This window comes from Pecten maximus, chromosome 1, assembly GCF_902652985.1.
Source record: "Pecten maximus chromosome 1, xPecMax1.1, whole genome shotgun sequence".
Taxonomy (NCBI): domain Eukaryota; kingdom Metazoa; phylum Mollusca; class Bivalvia; order Pectinida; family Pectinidae; genus Pecten; species Pecten maximus.
The window spans coordinates 20,849,967-20,855,344 of NC_047015.1; positions in this window are offsets into that span (position 1 = coordinate 20,849,967).

Genomic DNA, 5,378 nt, shown 5'->3' on the forward strand with positions numbered 1-5,378 from the left:
CTGGTGATCTCAAATTAAGATGGTCCGATTTCACCTATGATTTTTCTTTATAATGTTGTACCAAAATATTACATTTATCTCATGAAATGATTTAAATTTGAAATTGAATCAATGATGACAACCAAGTGGTGGACATTTTATTCAATATAATCGGGGCCCAAGAGAAATGTGTACATGGTGAGAAAACCTGCCTTATACATCCCAAGAAATAATCCTATGAACTCTCAGCATGTGCAGTCCTTGATGGACACCTGGCTGGTGGTAGACATATCGTTTCTTCACATCTTCACACAAGGTGATGCTCAGTGGACCTGAATTGCTCGCCTACTACATGTATCAGCTAATAGAGATTTTTTTGGTTAAGTTTATGTAGGTGACTTTGAGAGATGAATGATTCATTAATGTTAGTGTTTTTTTCTAGCAGATTGGCCAGCTATTCAAATTGCCCTGCTGCCATGGTCTGTCTGTCATCCATCTGTCCGTAAACAATCATGGTTATCAATATTTCTTGAAAAGTGCCTCAGGGATATTCCTCAAACTTCATGTGTTACAAGGTTTCCCTTGTTCCTGTTATTAGATTATTAAGCGGAATACAGCAGAAGAAAGAAGGGAAAAATAGAGCAAGACTCAGTGTGATATAGAACCATGCAATAAAGATCATTCAATGGTGGGAACCAAGATTCCTATAGGATCTCATTTATTCTAAAGAATTTTAATTTTTTAAGCATACTCGACAGTTAACTTTATAAGATATAGTGTGAAGTACATTTATTTGAGCAAGCTTGGTATCCCTTCACCCCAGCATGCTACAGGCCCATTCTCAGGTATCTTGTGCCTCTTGGTTAATGAGAAGTTTTTCTTAAAGATTTTAGCACATTTGACCCCTTGAACTTGAATTCAAATAGATCAAGGTCATTCATTTGAACAAACTTGGTAGCACTTCATCCCAGTATGCTACAGACTCAAAATCAGCTGTCAGTGGGCCTCTGACCCAGTTAATGAAAGAAGTTGTTAAAAGATTTTTTTACACATTTGACTGATGATATCATTATAGATTTAATTCAAGGTCATCCTTTGAACAAACTATGTGGTCCTTCATCCAAATATGTCACAAGTTTAATATCGGGTATCTGCATGGGTCTCTTGGTAAAGGAGAAGACGCCATTCAGAGATCTTTACACGTCTGACACCTGTGACCTTGGAAAATCAAGGTAGTTCATCTGAACAAGCTTAGTAGCCCTTTATCGTAGCATGACACAAGCTGAATATCAGGTCTCTTGGCCTCTTGGCTATCAAGAAGAAGTTTTGAAAGATTTTAGCACATATGACCCCTGTGACCTTGGAAGAAGGTCATTCATTTGAACAAACTTGGTAGCCCTTTACACTAGCTTGCTACTGGCCCAATATATGATCTCTTGCCTCTTGTTTATTGAGAAGTAGTGGTCTGAAGGAAAATGTTGATACAGTGTACTGGAGGAATGGCTGATGCCACACCATGGCAGAAGCCTACTTGCCTTTAAGGCCTCTGCTTGCAATCTGAGATAGATGATGACAGCACAAAAGCTGCACTCTTTTTGACAGAAAAGCTGCTATATTGTGGCTTTTGTATAAAAATTATTTCTGCTGTACTCACTTTTCTGCACAAAAGCTGCACACAAACTAATATCAAGAACCTGACAGCTCAAACTACAAATATAGTCCTGTGATGCAAGCTTAAAAAATGCTGATGTATTGTGGCAATAGATTGATAAAAATGCAATACCTTAACAAATCCAAGGATGTCTCACTTCATCCATTCATGACTAAATAATGCCTTCTTGGTTCATCTCAAAGTTTCTTTCACAATTATCCATCATTCAGCAAACATCACTACATTGTCTTTTGACTACTTGTTCAGAGGATCATCAGAATATCCCTGATCCTCCGTCTTTTTTATTACAGAAATATTGCAGCACATTAATTTTGTTTTCTGTTATGAGTGATTTTTGTATAATTTGCAGCACTATTTTGGCACATAAATTTGAAAGCTGCAATATACATTGTAGCATATAATGTAAAAATGGTGCTGTTAGCGGCACTATAACCTGCTCCCTTGCTACAGTATAATTATATATCAACATAAATGTGTGTGACAGTATATCCGCTGTATAGCAGCACACTTTCTGTAAGGTAGTGACAACAAAATCTCACCATGGTATCCAACCTGGCTGTCTGGTGGCCAAGGAATATCATTGATATTCCTCATATCAGAACTGATTTTGTACAACTATGTAACAAGAAAAACATTTATGTTGAATATGGAAAAATATCTTGTACCTGCAATTCAATAAGGTTTAAATTATAATTACATAGTGATACCAAACTTCCCCTGGCCTGGAAGTCCAAAATAGGATTGTTCTGATTTGGAAATAAAATTGAGGATGCATGCTGAAGTATAAAGTAAGTATAAAAGTATCAAACCTGCAAGTATCATATTAGAAAAAATCTGTCAAATACAAGAACTAAATTAGAAACCGCAAAGCAAGAATTGTTTAAAGACTGAAAGACCAACAAACATGCACGGAAAAAGACAAATTGAAAAGCTCACCTGAAAATTAGTGGAATAAAAATACACCTACATAGAAAGGACACTCTGCTTACCTGTCCGATGTGACAACACCTACACCTACACAGACACCTACATGAAAGGGACACTCTGATGTCATCCTGCCATGTGTGACAATATTACAAGCTTGTAGGCATTCTAGTTCTCACCTGTCAGGGAGATCATACATACCAGTCATTCTCTTCACACCTCTCTGCTACTGAGGCTTTATACTGTACTTGACCAGCAATAAAGACCCCTCCCCTTTCTATCCAGACTCTTGGAACCAGGCCTACATTCCGTAATAAGCCCCCTCCCCTTTCTATCAAGACTCTTGGAACCAGGCCTACATTTGGTAATAAGCTCCTCCCCAATTTTGTCCTTGTTCCAAAAATCTTGTAATATAGGAATTCCTGTGTCCCTCTTAAAGATATTTTTTTAACTTTAAATAAGAGGCACAATGGGCTTGCATTGCTCATCTAGTAACTTCTTTGATGATTTTCTGCCTTTCAGCTACTCAAATGAACTTGTTTGTGTTTTTTGATCCCATGAATAAGAGTCAAGGGCATTTCCTTTTGCAAATTGTGTCAGGACAGCATCCCAGTAACCTAAGCCAAATAAACTTGATTCTATGCTTTCAGGTAAAACCAATTTGACCCTGTGACCTTGAATATGGGTGAAAGTAATTCATTTGTGCAAAAAACAAATTGTTGGGTGTCATCCAAGGAACCTACCAGCAATATGTCACAATTCTAGGCCTTTCAGATAAGAAAAATATTTTCAGATGTTTTAACAAATTTGACCCGTCAATTTCAATATGGATCAAGGTGATTTATTTTCTAATAAAACTTGCCCCATGTCTTACTGAAGGTTCAGTGACTATATATCTCACTGTAGTGTCAGTACAGTAATGTCTTACTGAAGGTTCAGTGACTATATGTCTCACTGTAGTGTCAGTACAGTTATGTCTTACTGAAGGTTCAGTGACTATATGTCTCACTGTAGTGTCAGTACAGTAATGTCTTACTGAAGGTTCAGTGACTATATGTCTCACTGTAGTGACAGTACAGTAATGTCTTACTGAAGGTTCAGTGACTATATGTCTCACTGTAGTGTCAGTACAGTAATGTCTTACTGAAGGTTCAGTGACTATATGTCTCACTGTAGTGTCAGTACAGTAATCTTCTGTCTCTCAGAAGTTCTAGGTACGTCGTGTACATTATGTTTATCAAACCTTTAATATACATGTTACACCGAAACTTCCAGTACACAAAATTCTTTAATGTCTCAGTCTCACTGTAGTTATGGTAACTTAACATGTGGCAAGTTTTTATTAGAAGTTTTAAGTACACCATGTACATAAACCCCCTCCCAGATCTTACTTAAATTTAAGGTACACCAACCCCTATGTTTTTTCTCAGTTAAGTTATAGGTTAACCGCCCCCTTATACATATGTTTGTCTCACTTAATTTTTATTAGGTACACCAACCCCTTCGTTTGTCTCGGGTAAATCAACCCCTATGTTTATCTCATTTAAGTTAAGGGTACATTTAATTTAGTCTTCATACAGTCATGTATTTGTCTTATTGCATTTTAAATACACCAACCCCGATGTTGTTTTTCAGTTAAGTTTAAGGTACACCAACCCCTATATTTGTCTCACTTAAGTTTAAGGTACACCAACCCCTATGTTTGTCTCACTTAAGTTTAAGGTACACCAACCCCTATGTTTGTCTCACTTAAGTTTAAGGTACACCAACCCCTATGTTTGTCCCACTTAAGTTTAAGGTACACCAACCCCTATGTTTGTCTCACTTAAGTTTAAGGTACACCAACCCCTATGTTTGTCTCACTTAAGTTTAAGGTACACCAACCCCTATGTTTGTCTCACTTAAGTTTAAGGTACACCAACCCCTATGTTTGTCTCACTTAAGTTTAAGGTACACCAACCCCTATGTTTGTCTCACTTAAGTTTAAGGTACACCAACCCCTATGTTTGTCTCACTTAAGTTTAAGGTACACCAACCCCTATGTTTGTCTCAATGAGTTTAAGGTACACCAACCCCTATGTTTGTCTCACTTAAGTTTAAGGTACACCAACCCCTATATTTGTCTCACTTAAGTTTAAGGTACACCAACCCCTATATTTGTCTCACTTAAGTTTAAGGTACACCAACCCCTTTGTTTGTCTCACTTAAGTTTAAGGTACACCAACCCCTATGTTTGTCTCACTTAAGTTTAAGGTACACCAACCCCTATATTTGTCTCACTTATTTTTAAGGTACACCAACCCCTATATTTGTCTCACTTAAGTTTAAGGTACACCAACCCCTATATTTGTCTCACTTAAGTTTAAGGTACACCAACCCCTATGTTTGTCTCACTTAAGTTTAAGGTACACCAACCCCTATGTTTGTCTCACTTAAGTTTAAGGTACACCAACCCCTATGTTTGTCTCACTTAAGTTTAAGGTACACCAACCCCTATGTTTATCTCACAAAGATCAAGATACATTTAATTCTGCCTTCATACATATATTTGTTTTGTTTTAGTTTCTCTCACTTAAGATACATCAAGCTTGCTATATGTCTCACTGTAGTTTTGTATGCCTAAACTTTTTACCATAAACGAGTTGTTGAGGTGACAAAGAATTTAACAGCTACTATGCCTGTATTAAGTATTCTATATTCTATTGTTTCCTGGTTGCCTCCCAAAATCCTGTAGTATGTAGTGGTGTCTCCCAGTCTGTTTTAGTTTTCTCTGTTCAGACATATTCAAGACAAACACAGAATG